At 41.8% G+C, this 14508-nt stretch overlaps 1 protein-coding gene across 6 annotated transcripts in view; it reads right to left on the bottom strand.

The window, feature by feature from the left end:
• The window catches only part of sh3gl3a (SH3-domain GRB2-like 3a), a 124878-nt gene that overhangs the window by 30565 nt on the left and 79805 nt on the right, over positions 1–14508 (bottom strand). The window lies entirely within an intron of this gene.

Here is a 14508-nt window from a genome sequence, read left to right as displayed (position 1 = left end):
CCATCCCTTTGGACAAAGGACTTTGGCTGAAAAGTGAACTCTTCCAGCCATAATCTAATCATGTCTAATCCATGGACCTGGAATCTACTTGCTCTGATCAAGTTTGGGCAACTGGTCAGTTTGGGAGGGGAAATCATGTAAAGAGCCAACTAACCTTCTTGGCGTTTTAAGGAACTGTTTTTCTTCAGGCCAGTGAGACAGAATAAGAGACTCAGGTCAACAACATTGATTGGGCAATCTCTCTCTCTCTCTTTATCCATCCTGCAAGCTTGAGCCCTGCCTGTTGTTTGACCAGCTATATGCCACAGCAGCATCTAAAAACCATCCCAGCAGACTCCAGGAGACCAAAGGGAAATATTCTGTTAACATCTTTAAATTGTCCTGTCACAGAATTTGGAAAGACCATCGAGCCCAGTCTGAAACAATCCAAGGCCTCAATTTACCAAGTCTGTATACAACTGACTTTTTTGGACTTCTATACTACTTAACCTATCCTCCCACTTTGTAACTTAAATCTGTGTACATGTATGGATTCGAATGCATACAAGAGAGTTGGAGTATATTTTTTATTATTTTAATTTAGATTGGATGTTAATTACAATAAATACTATTCGCTTTTCTTTAAAAAAAACTTACACGAAGACCTGTCCCTGTGTGTCTTTGACAGTCACAGCATTTAAACAGTTAAACACTCACTGAATTGGCAAATATCCTCTTTCTAAAAAATTGGTTGCGGTCAAACAAGGAGTGGGAAAAGAGGGGAGCCAATCTACCCCTTCTCACTTGCTCATAACACCTCTCTGAAGAAGCTGAGAAGGCCAGATATCTCCTCTCACTCAACCATTTCCTCTTCATGTCACAAATCTACCTCACAGCTTGGTCCGAAATCTTGTACATGGTTAATGTGCAACTTTGATAGTTGAGAACTCCTACACATACAATGAAGGAGAAATGTTTGGATACAAGTTATCCACCATGAGCTTAACCTGCATTGGGATTCCACAGTCACCAGACAAGTTGAGTAAGTATATCCTGGAAAGAGACTTTAAAAAGGCTGAAACTAAGTCTGCCTGTAACTCTGAACAGAAGGAAGTTTCTGGCAGTGACCTTCAAACAATGGGAGCTAATCTAGCAGTATCGAAGAAATTTGTGCCTTGTTATTTCTGAAGAGACATGGACCACCCTGTGGACTGCAGAGACAAATTCAAAGGGAATTATACAAAGGCCATCTACTAGTTACACTGTCTGGCTGTACTGCCAGCCTGCCATCTTCCATTTAGCAAGCAGCAGCTCAGAACAAATTTTCGGTCCAGGTGAATGCCTATCCCCATCCATACTGTTTCTATGGGGGCTTATGAACTTCTTTACCATCACTTACATGATTAATTCATCTATGTACCTACCCCATTATGGAAGTCATTTCTACTGGAAAAGTGAATTATCCAGCATCAGTCTTTGACTTGCCAACCTCTATGAAAGGATACACCATTGGAATTTGATTCCGGGCTCGGGACACATATGAAACAATAATTCTTTATTCTATGGACTTTGCCCCGTAAATCTAACCCCCCCACCTTTTTTATTGTACAAGTGAAAAGGGGGCTACATCATGACCCTCCTCATGTTTGAGTGCGCACCAATAAACTAACCCTCTGAGTTTACCTGCTCTTGAGTTTGCTGTGGGGTTAACAACAGAAATTGGATCATACCAAAACTGAAGGGTTGAGAAACATGCCTATATATAGAGGAGGAAATCAAATCACAACACCTTTGTGTTTATGGACAGATGGTGAGAGGAGAAATCAGGACTGTTTAAACAAACCCCCACCTGTCCATAACATTCTTAGTGAAGTCCGAATGCTTATGTCTGCTCAAAGTTGACATCCAGTAGAACCCCCAAGTACTACTATGCTTCAACAATTTGGGGACAGACAGCCTTTGTATATTTCAATCTAGACTTTTGGAATTCTCTGTTGACTCATACAAAGCCATAATAACACATTATTTAATGGCTTGCCCATTGTTCAACTTGTCAAGCAAAAAACACGGAACCCTACAAAAACCATCAATATCATCTGTAGAAAGCAGCATCATTGTTCTTTCAGAAATGCCTGCAACAAATACACTGATGCCAACCAATACACGCCACAGATGAAGACATTGATTAGGACGGGTGACAATGGTACAAATTTAATGTATTCCTCTCAGGAGAGGAGTATAACATCACAATTAGCCCAAAGCAGCACTTGATTTAAGACAAACTGACAACCTGAACTCCTCGTATTATTTCAAAATTGCAGCTTTCCCATGATGTACAGTTGCCTGGAGCTGCACAGATGAAGCCAGTCCAATGTTCATCATCTGTTGCGATCACGCTAATATAAAACATCAAGATCGTCCTTTTCAACTATACATCAAAGCATTGCATGCTGGAGTATTTGGTTTCATCTTTGATATAGAAGGGCAATTACATAACATCCAGAATTATCCATGTTCTGCTGAGATTTAGGTACAAACACAGTCTCAACTAGTTTGGCTTATGTTGCTTCCTCAGTGGAGAAAGCCATTATGTTCATTGCAAGTTTCAGCCATGCCCAAAACTGCACTTTGATTGAGCAGGTAAGAAAGGTTTGTGCTTCAGCATCTTAATCTAGTGTGAATGCAGTTGGTTTTGGCACTCCCGATGTCCTACAAAAAGAATCTATTTTTCCAAGGCAGATGAAACAGAATTGCAGCTATTTAAAACCTACATCCTACAGAAAGTCATATGAGTTAATAAAATATTCCCCATTATTATTTTCACTTATTTTTCTCTCCCCCTACTTAGATGGTAAACTCAGGACCCGGCATTGCCAGTGGTGGGTCTCCCTTGAAAGGGGGTGAAAACAGCATAACTTACACTTGTTGCACACTTATTTTCAACTCTTGCTCCCTTTGAGCGAGGTTCCCTGCTGGGAGCCAAATAGCTGAGTTGATCTTCAGATGGCTTGACCACAGGCCAATCAGTTAATAGCTACTTGGAGGTAAATGCAAACAAAGCATTTCCTTTCCTGGGGAAGTGTGTCTGACAAGTCCCAATTATGGATTGATATATGGAGAACAGCAGCACAGAAACAGGTTATTCAGTCCAAGTGGTCTATACTGGTGTTTATGCTCCACACGAGTCTTCTCTTATCTTACTACATCTAAATCTATCTGCATATCTTTCTGTTTCTTTCTCCCTCGTGTCTACCTAGCCACCCCTTAAATGCACCTATGCTATTCACCTCAACTACTCCAAGTAGTAACAAGTTCCACATTCTATCCATTCTTTAGGTAAAGTAGTTCCTCCCGAAGTCTTTACAGATTTATTAATGGCATATATTTATTACCCCTAGTTTTTGACTCCCCACATCTTCTCAACATCTAGTCTATCAAATGCCTTCATCACAGTCTTCATTTTTCCAGAGAAAAGTGTCGTAGACTGTTCAGTATTACCTCAGAGTTCGGCTTTCACCCTGTTTGCGAGAGGGGCAGAGAGAGGGCGAGAGGGGCAGAGAGAGAGGCAGAGAAAAAGGCAGTGAAAGAGGCAGAGCAAGAGAGGGAGGCAGAAAGAGAGAGAGAGAGCCAGAGAGAGAGAGAGTCAGAGAGAGAGAGAGAGAGAGAGTCAGAGAGAGAGAGAGAGAGTCAGAGAGATAGGGAGATGGAGAGGAGGGGAGGAAATGCAGGAATCTCAACTTTGAAGACAGGCAAGAAAGTAGGATATTTTTGTTTTTCTGACAGTAGATGGTGCAATTTATTTTCAATGGGTTTCCTCAGTATTGCTCTCTACTTTTTAGTTGCATAATTGTAAAATCAAATTGTGAAACATGGGAGTGAGATTTAAAATATTTAAGATTATCAGTCAGGCTCACATTGTGGTACACTTACGCATGCTAGAAGCTACATATTAATACACAGGGCCCTGTTCTTTGCAGGCAGAAAGAACATGTACACACATTGCACCTGTTTCAACTAAAAATAGGCGATACCCATTCTCTGGTTTATTCCCCAGAGCAATGCCTTGACCAGAGTCAACCTGCCTGGTTTGAATTTAAACAAAACTTGGCAGTAAACTATCAGTCATCAGTTAACTGGTGCATCCTCCATGGCAATACCTCTACCAGAGTCTACTTGCCAACCAATCAACATTCTCTTCTCAGGAAGTTAAAATTTGTTCCCTTCGTGTTTGTTATTCTTCGAAGTGTCCTGATGAGTGCAAGACGAAAAGTTTTGACATGTGTCTTTTTTCAGCAATACTCAAGCTCTGTGCTACCAAACGACAATTTGAATTAAAATGCGCTTTGGGGAGATTATGGTGATATACTTATCAAAGTGACCTTTTTAACTTTTTTTGCGTAGGTGCATTTTTATGATTTAGCCTCATTGAGGCAGAGCTGCACCTGCTGGGAACGCACAAAGTGAGTTGAGGGAGTGGACCTCTGCCCACAAATTCAACTCTGGGCAGGAGCAGAAAGTTGTAAAAGTTACCTCAAATCACAGCTAAGTTGGTGAGGTATAAGGGACACTACTCATTTTGAACTGGTACATTTTCTCTTTACTTCAATGATTGAAATAACTGTAACTCTTCAAGTAAAGAATGGAGGGAGCTATCAGACACCTCAATATTAATCCTTCCCCCACCCCAGCAATTCCCACCCCACCCCCCCCAACGACCCTGCACCCAGGAGAGGGCCAAGGCAGGGGATGGGGTTAAATACTTAAATGTGCCCATGACCATTAAAAAAAAAGTGCTCAACGTCCCTGGCAGTGACCTGTTGTCCACTGGTTTACTCTCCCAGCTGCCAGCCAGGCTGTAAAATTTGTCCAGTTGCAGGGCAGGAAATAGAAGAAAAAAATTATACGGAGATCCCGCCAGCAAGTTCAGTAGAAACTCCGTGCTCCTGGCCCTGCAGGATTCTCAAGCTGATTCAGCCTCCTCACAGCCTCTTTGTAAATATCAGGGCCACTGAATCCTAACAAAAGGACTAGACAGATGGCTAATAAATTAGAAATGAAGGAGATATCTGGAGAGGCGACTTGATTGAAACCTTTAAGATAAGGAGGTGGAGAGGATGTTTCCTCTTGTGGGAGAATCTAGAACAAGGAGTCACTGTTTAGAAATAAAGGGTCGCTCATTTAAGACAGAGATGAGGAGAAATGTTTTCTCTAAAGGTAGTGTCTTTGGAACTCCTCCTCCAAAGGCAGTGGAAGCAGAGTCTTTGAATATTTTTAAGGCAGAGCTAGATAGTTTCTTGATTAACAAGGGGGTGAAAGGTTATTGGGGGTAGGCAGGAATGTGGTGTGAAGGTTACATTCAGATCAGCCATGTTCTTATTGAATGGCGGAGCAGGAGCCAAGAGGCTGAGTGGCCTACTCCTGCTCCTAATTTGTATGTTAGTATGTGAGGATAGAGAAAAACAATCTGGTAGGAATAGCACATTGTCAGAAATCTCCCATCATACCTTGGATAGAGGCAGAGGATGCAACAGTGGACTTTGGATAGTTTAAAAACAGAAACAAAAATGAGTACCATAGAGAAATGCAACATGATATTGGCAAGGGGTTCCCTCAAATCAGGCCAATTAAACCATCTTGCCAATGTGTTTTTTTAAATTATTTGTTCCTGGCATGTGAGCATGGCTAGCAAGGCCAGCATTTGTTACCCACCCAAATTGTCCTCAAGGAAGTGGTGGTGAGCTGCCTTCTTGAACAGCTGCAGTCATTGTGGTGTAGGTACACCCACAGCACTGTTAGGAGAGAGTTCCAGGTCTATGACCCAACGACTGAAGGTTCGGCGATATTCCAAGTCAGAATAGTGTGCGACTTGGAAGGGGAACTTGCAGGCGGTGGTGTGCCCATGCATCTGCTGCCTTTGTTCCTCTAGCTGGTAGAGGTTATGGGTTTGGAAGGTGCTGTCAAAGTTTCCTTGGTGAATTGCCACAATGCACCTTTCAGATGGTACACACTGCTGCCACTGTGCATCAGTGGTGGAGGAAGTGAATCTTGAAGATGGTAGATGGAGTGCCAACCAAGTGGCTGGAGGGGAACTTACAGGCAGTGGTGTTCCCAAGCATCTGCTGCCCTTGTCCTTCTATGTGGCAGAGGTCACAGGTTTGGAAGGAGCCTTGGTGAGTTGTCACAACTAAAGCGCTACGAAAAATACTAGGGCCCATGTCAGCAAAATGAATACAAGTCCAAGAGGCCTAATTCTGAATTTGTGCAATATTTCAATTAGGCCACATTGTGTTTGGATTTAGTCCCTAATCGTACATTCATTGTTCTAGATAGCATACAGCAAAAAGTGGATTCATATTATCAGCTGTGAGTACAAATTAAAGATTATTCATGTTAAGTCAGGGGGAGAGAACAGAACACAAGTATTTAAAGAGAGGGTAAAATTATCTGGTAAAATGAAAGTTATGAGTGTGCCTATAGACCATTAAATGATGGTGTACAATATAAAAATTTCAAGGAAAAAGGTCACGGTAGAAATTAATATCAACATAATCTTCTGTCAGGTGGTAGAACGTAGATCACCTGTTCTGAAGCAAAATGATCACATTTCCAATCTCAAAATATGTTTTCCAGTTTTGTTTCTGAGTTTGTAGATATAAAACATGGAAATTGAAACATTTTATGTCGACAGGTAAATATTTTTGTCAGTGCTTACTAATTCTTGCAGTAATTTTTTTAAATCTATTGTAGCCTCACATCAAATTAACTGTAAGTGATGCTTAGTAAAAAAACATGGACAGCGTTAGAGATGGAAGTATCAATTTTTTCTTCTATTCTTTAATGGGACATGGGAATCGTTGGCTAGACCAGCGTTTTTATTGCCCATCCGTAATTGCCCTTGAGAAGTTGGTGCTGAGCTGCCTACTTGAACCGCTGCAGTCCATGTTGCATAGATGAAGACTGGCTTGAAATTAAAGGCGTAGGAATGGAATGAGCAACTAACGTTTGTGAAAGTGCAGTGTTACGATCTGCTGAGCAGAGTTAGAATGCCTCCCCCCTCTTTTTGACCGCAAGTGGCTTTTTTTTTAACAAAGTAGATACGCTTGCCAATTCAGTGAGCGTTTAACTATTTACATGCTGTGACTGTGAAAGACACAAACAAACAGGTTTGAGTTTTTGAAAAGAAAAGATAGTTTTTACTGTACTTGTACTTAACATGGCCTAAGTAGAATAATAAAAACACTCCAACTTTCACACACACACACACACACACACATACACTCAGGTTCTCACATACAAAAAAAATAGTTTCTGATGTGGGGGGGGGATGGATTAAGGGATAATTTTAAAGTCCAATAAAGATTAAAATGAGATGGTTCTCTTAGATTGGTGAATTGGGTGGATTCAGGCTGGGCTTGGTGGTCCTTCCAGTTTCAGCTTACACATTTATAGATGTAAACGGACAATTTATCCATTTTCTGGAAACAGCAGCTGCTGGGTTGAGTTCTTCAAAAATATCTCTGCCTGGAGAGAGAGAGCGAGAGAGAGAGAGAGAGAGAGAGCGAGAGAGTGAGAACCACAGAAGGATCTTCTATGGTGTTTGCTTCCAGTCTAGCATCTTTATCGCTGGTTCTTAGAGTAAAAGATTTGTTATCTGAAGTTAGTTTCAATCAGGTGACCACCTGATCAAATCATTTGTGTGAACAATGGAAGTATTGAAGTTAGGAGCCATTGCTACACAATGGGGAGTGGATGGTGGTTATTCATACCTACTTCTGATGAACTGCTTTCTCTACAGCTCAATTTTGGATGCGGGAGTCCATGGATTTTGAATTTTTGCAAGTGCATAGACAACAGAAGGTTGGAATTGCACAGATGGTTTCATCTCAGCATGTCCATTCAATTTTGGGCATCCCATCCAGGGTCGCTTAATTAAGAACTTTCTGGAGACTAAGTAATTATGTGTCTGCAGAAATTACAAAAGTCACCTGACCCTCAGCAGCCATCTTAACAGCTTGTCCTTTTGGTCTCAACTTCTCCATTTGTGCTTTGCCTTTCGCGAGTTCTGAGGCTGAATTATTGGATTTTGTTGGATTGAATGTAAAACCTGACTACTTGATTCTGCAATCAATTCCACATTTATTTCACTTTATTTTCCTTGTGATTTTCACAAGTACTGTTCACTTTAGGGCATATTACCTCTCCATTTTCTTTTACTACAGGGATAGTACCCCCCATTCCTACCCCCAATCTGTCCCATGTCATCTGGGACACTACTGCCCACAGGTAGCTATCTGGCTTCCCCTGGGGCACTTCAACTAGGCGAGGCATCTCCCTAACATCCTGATTGCAAAAGATCCTGGTCCCTATTTGAATCTTAGAATAAGGCCTCTGTTAACCATACTTCAGCTACATTCCCTTCAACCTCTACTATCCTGTTGCAACACTTTTGTTTTCCTCTGGTTCTATTTTGGCCTGTCTAAATTCTACATGCTCTATCCTGGGCTCTTTAAATTCTATTTGTTCTCCTTTAGCCTCCTTAATTTCGGCTAGCTCTGTCACCTCCAGTGGAATCCTTGAAACTTCCTCAGGCCTCTGCACCTGTGCAGAATTTTGCCTGTTCCCTCAGTCTTTCCACACTGGGTCCTTCGGCGGGGAGGGGGGGTGAAATACCAGCTAAGTTGTTGCCTAATAATAGGTTCACTCCTCCATGGGTAAATTTGGGATCACCCCACTTATCTAGCCCTGTAACTAGCTCACTTTGCAAGTATATCTTTATTAAGTAGAACCTCAGCACATTATCCTGTAAGTCCCTTAACCCGCACACTGGCTTTCAGGTAGATGATCTCCATCTCCTGCCAAGAGCAAAGTTTGCAAGCAACCAGGAAAAAACTAGGGGTCATTTTCCCTTTAAACAAAATAAAAATCCTGATAGGTATTCTGGCCCTCTGCTACACTGGGACATAGGCTTAAGATCTTCATGGCTGCAGACATAGTCTTGAATACAGTGCCCCCTCTCCCCTGTTGATCTTTTGGAATGCTAACAATTTTCCCTCAGGTGTTCAGGCTTCCACACTGAAAGCACACTGGGTGAGCCCCTACCTGTTTACCATCATGGCTCCTTCTTTTAAAATTTAGGGACTGATCACTTTTTCTTTCACTATTCCCCTTTTCTTTCAAACCTCATCTACATCCCTCCCATCTCTCGCTAGCCTGCAAGATCTACCAGATCCCAGTTTACCTTGAATTACCGGTCTGTGTGTTAAATTCATAGTCATCTGCTATGATGGCTGCCTGCCTGGCTTCGGAGACTCTTTGTTCTTCCGCATGGGTCTTTGTGGAAATGGGAAGTGAGGTTTGATCTCCTTGAGGAGAATCACATTTCTGAGGTTCTCATAGGTGGGGGATCTATCTTAAGCACTCGTCACTGGCTCTGTCACCTCCAGTGGGATCCTTGAAACTTCCTCAGGCCTCTGCACCTGTGCAGAATTTTGCCTGTTCCCTCAGTCTTTCCAGTCTCCATGGACCACACTGGGTCCTTCGGGGTGGGGGGGAGGGGGGAATACCTTATAACCAGCTAAGTTGTTGCCTAATAATAGGTTCACTCCTCCATGGGTAAACTTGGGATCACCCCACCTTATCTAGCCCTGTAACTAGCTCACTTTGCAAGTATATCTTTATTAAGTAGAACCTCAGCACATTATCCAGTAAGTACTGGAGGTGACAGATGGATATCGGTCGAAGGCAAATTGTTTAACCCTTTCAAACTTGATACAAGTTTACCCAGGCCTATTTTGGAAAGTTCGGAACCTCTGGTGCCAGCTCATAGGCACTCAGGATAGCATTTCTGTCTGTCTCTCTCTTTTTCTTGGAATTCCTTTGTTCTTTGGCTTGGAATTCTAGATGTCGTCTCCACGTGTGCTTGCCAATCCAGTGAGTGCTTAATGATTTGCATGCTGTGATTGTAAAAGACACAAAACAGACACGTTTTCTTTAAAAGGAAGAGGATATTTTATGTAATCCAGTTCACATAAAATAATAAAAACACTCCAACTTTCACACAACACTCAGGTTCACACATACAAAAACCAGTTTACACATTTGGAGGATAGATAAGGAACAATTTTAAAGTCCAATGAAGATTAAACGGATACAGTTCTTGTTGGTCAGTGTCTTGGATAGATCCAGGCTAGGCTTGGTAGCCCTTCTGGTGTTAGCAGTTTAAAGATGTAGATGTTTTCCTGGAAACAGCACCTGCTGGGTTGGATTCTTTAAAAACACCCCTGAGGGCAGCACATGGATAGTCACTTACAGCAGACAGGGTTTGAGCTTGTAAAATAGGTGGAAAGCGATGCGAGAGAGACGAGCGAGACCCACAGAGGGGTGTTCTGTGTAGTTTGTTTCCAGAGGGGTTCGTTTCTCTCTGGTTCTTGGAGCAAAAGGTTTATTATCTACAATCGTTTTTTTTTAATCAGGCGACCGCCTGCTCAATACTTCTAGCGTCCACATAAATGTTTCGAAGTTACAAGGCATAGCCAGACAATGAGGAATGGATGGTGGTTATTCACACCTACTTATGATGAACTGGTTTCTCTACTGCTTGCTTTAAATCTCGAATTCGGAGACAGTGAGTCTGGGAGTCCATGAATTTTGAGTTTTGTTAAGTTCATAGACAATAGTGTGTGAAAATTCCATGGATGATTTCATCTCAGCATGTCTATTCAATGGAAGGCACCCTACCCAGGGTCATTTAATTAAGTATTCTCTGGAGACCAGGTAATTCTGCAGGAATTACAAAAGTCACCCGATCCTTGGCAGACATCTTAACAGCTTGCCGTTCAAGTCCTTTTTGAAACTTCGTCAGTGATTTCCAGCCAGTAAATACATAAAGTAATTTTTTTTGATATAGCATGGTTTCGTAACAGTATTGAGAACAGAAAGGGTGAAAGTTTTGGGGTACAAGTAGATTGGGGCTTTTCTTCTGACTATTTTAGATCAAACACTTTGAAGTTAGAATTAGTAGAATTTAGTGTGTGCTGAACCTGGATATCAATTTGAGACCCCCATGCTGACAGCAAGAGAAATAATTGCAGTTTATTGCACGAGGGTAAGCCTTTGGACTGGTGGTAGCTTTCTCATCTCGGAGTCAGAAGGTACAGGGCTTGAACCATGCTCCAGGCAATCCTGGTGTGTGGAGATGGTCCTGCTTTGACATCCAGTGGATTCCCGCATCTGGTGCATGAGCTTGATGTCAATGAGTTCATAAAACTCTACATTGTAATTAGGCCACACTGGACTTCCCAGCTTCTTATAAAGACGGAGAAACCGTTAACATTGCAGTCTAGTAGACTATTTAATCAGTCTATGAATCCTTCCCACTACTTCATGCTATTCTCTCCAAGGGAAGAGCATGAAGATACGAAAATAATATTGCTATTATCATTAAGTGGATTTTTGAGCTTAGGACAAGGCTTATGCTTATTCTCATGTGTCAGTCTGATGTCCCTGAGGTATAGGCTGGCAATATAAACAAAGGACATGCCATGGTAATGCAATATGTCCTGAGATATGGCTGGTTTATCTATTCATCTAAAACTACAGATGAAGCAAGATTGTTGGAAAACAACAGTCTCTTCAACTACTTTAAATGTATTAAGTCCAATGGACAACTGTCACCTACTTTAATTTTACAGACTAGAACTTCTGCTGATTAACCATGAGGGTCAGAAAATAGACCTATTGTGCCTTTAAAGTGGATGAGATTTTGGATGTTTCAAAAGCCTTAGTATACAGAAACATTAGATAGTTTACCGATAGAATCCTGCATCTTAAACTAAATTTCCTTGAAATAATCTTACCCTGGATGGAGGTAAGTTCAGAAAAGTTTGACATCTAGCATTTCTGACAGAAAAATCCAGCATTTTTACTTATTTATAAGAAACCATATAACCTGAATAAATTCAGTGTCTTTTGAACTGTAATCAATGCCAAATCCTAATAGAGGCACAAGACTCAGTTATTAGTTTAAAAAGTAGTTCAGTAGCTGAAAGGTCTTTACTACTGTGAAACACTTCATAGGCACTCTTGTTGCTGAAGTTCACTCAATGTCGACAACTTTATCCCCCGATTAGTGAATAGGTAATTTTAGCAGATACTAATGCTTCTTTTGACGTACACGTCCTTGAGATCCAAAGCCATCAGCTGTCTCACAAAAGGTTTACAATTGCATTCATTTTTCTTTTTGAACATGGAAATATAGTTGGCCTGTGTGAACTGAGAGAACTGAACGAAAAAAGTAGTTGTTACATTTATTCCCAGGTTTAGGCAGCTTGTGGCAACAAAACTACCCATCAAAATCAGAACAAAGATGTAAGCAGACTATGTGAATAAATGTCAAACCCAGTGGCTGCAATGTACAGGAATTGCTAATGATGAAATAAGGTGCCCTGTACTACAAACACAGGATCTCATCAAGCAATAAGCAAATCAAATAACTGACCTGCTTTGATGCAGACAGCCAGATGCCATTCTCAGTTGATCGTAAGCAATAGCTTTCATGTTAACGCTGGCCAGTTTAGAAATTTCACCCTTTGTCTATATACTCATTTGAAGGAAAAGTACACAAGACAATACAGTAATTTGAAATTAGAAGGACCTGCTCAGTCACAGTTCCTTTGAGACAGAATTAGTAAAAAAATCAAAACCTTGTGTAGGCTGCAAACCCCGAATGAGAAACTACTGGTTCCACATTTGCACCGAGCTGGGCAGCAGTTGTGGGGCATCTCCTGGGGACAAGACCTAGTTAACAACTGCCATCCTTATTAGTGGCAATGTGCAGCAGGGTTAATGCGCGGCTGCCATCCTTATTAGTGGCAATGTGCAGCAGGGGTCATGCACAGCTATACTGGGCCAGGAAGCCGATGGTAAGGGCTTCGCTGAGTCTTCTGTCACCAGAAACACGGAGAACCTGGCTGAAACCTATTTAAGTACGTGAAGTAATAACATTTTTACAAAGTACCTTAAAATACATTATATAAATATGAAATTCTGTATTATTATTTTTTGATCCACAATACGTGAACTTTAATAATTATATATTGAATATGCTGCTTTATTGTTTTGTTTTTGTTGGTATCTGGGGTCATGCTAAAATGGGGAAGCACGGCTTTAGATGCATGATTCTCAATTGTGCTTGGGTTCTTCACCGGAGTTTTGAGCTTGGTGGTCAGCAGATAGCCCTCGACCCCTAGTAGCCACTCTCAGGTTGCTCCTGATGGTTCAAATGTTGATGGAACAGCTGACTCCTGCAGAATGAAGGCATCATGACTGCTGAAAGGATACTGGGCAGTGACCTGGGCAGTAAACAAGCTGGACAGAATGAGCAGAATCCCTTCAGATTGCAGCACATTTCAGGATTTACAATTAGCACCTGCGAAGTGAAGAACGTGCAGTCAATGGCCCCCTGCACCACAGGGAAGTTGGCAAAGCTCAGTTCTCACTCCACCTGCATCTCTGTGGCAAGAGAGAACAAAATATATTCAGTTCTCTGTATCAGAGCTTCAATGACCTCCTTCATGCAACAGTCGATGGCATACTATGAGATGTTGAAAATATCACCTCTTCTAGCCTGCTTGGGTTTAGATACAAAAACAAGATCATGGCAACAGTCACCATCAGTGCTAGTGACAAGGTCAACCTCACCCTTTCTCTGAGGTAGCAGATTTCAGTGAGCATCTTCCCAGTAAAGTGGAGACGTAACATACAATATTCCTCACTGAGGCTGAAGGGGGAGAAATGCTCCCCATGAACCCTGGCGAAAATGGCCTCCTATTGAGATCCCTTCTACCCTTTGATCAGCTGGTCCATCTGCGTCACCTCTGCTCATTCTGCCTCTCATGCTCCAGCTCGAGGGCGATAGAAACTATTGCACTATGACTGGGAGCAAGTGGTCTGAGCAGAACCTTTGAAGTCAGAACTAAGGCGATCATTACGTACTACACCACTCCCTGCACGCTTCAGCAGCTTTAAATAGCAGTAGAATTCACCGATCACTTCTACAAATTCAGCAGAAGTCGGTAGAAATCAATCAGCAACTAGCCAGAATGTTGTTGATGATCCCTTTAAACAGCACTTGTTAGGGTGCCCTTCCTGCTGCTGAGCACATGTCCAGCTGTGCAGAGTTTAGCTGGAGCATTGAGACCAAAAATGACACAGCTGGTTTCAAATCCGGTTTACACACTGACTGACATCACAACCTGAACACTAGATTGTGAAGTCAGTCAGTCCAAAATACCGGCAGCACTATGTAACTTAATTTTGTGACATGGGTATGAAAACATACGCCTAATAATCCAGGACTGGGTGGCAAGTTGATGTCAGGTATGCGAGGGCTGTGAAGAGACCCACTGTCTAAGCACAGCTGTGAAGAATTGTCACTTTTCTGCTGCTGTTCTCTTCCCTCAATAAAATCTAGCATCTCCAGATGAAAAAGGGGAAATGGTGGAAGGAAAATATAAAATCTGTTGGAGCAGC

This window comes from Cetorhinus maximus, chromosome 26 (genome assembly GCF_964194155.1).
Source record: "Cetorhinus maximus chromosome 26, sCetMax3.hap1.1, whole genome shotgun sequence".
Lineage (NCBI taxonomy): Eukaryota > Metazoa > Chordata > Chondrichthyes > Lamniformes > Cetorhinidae > Cetorhinus > Cetorhinus maximus.
Note: the sequence above shows the minus strand (reverse complement) of the source record. Positions and strands in the feature narration are given on the sequence as shown.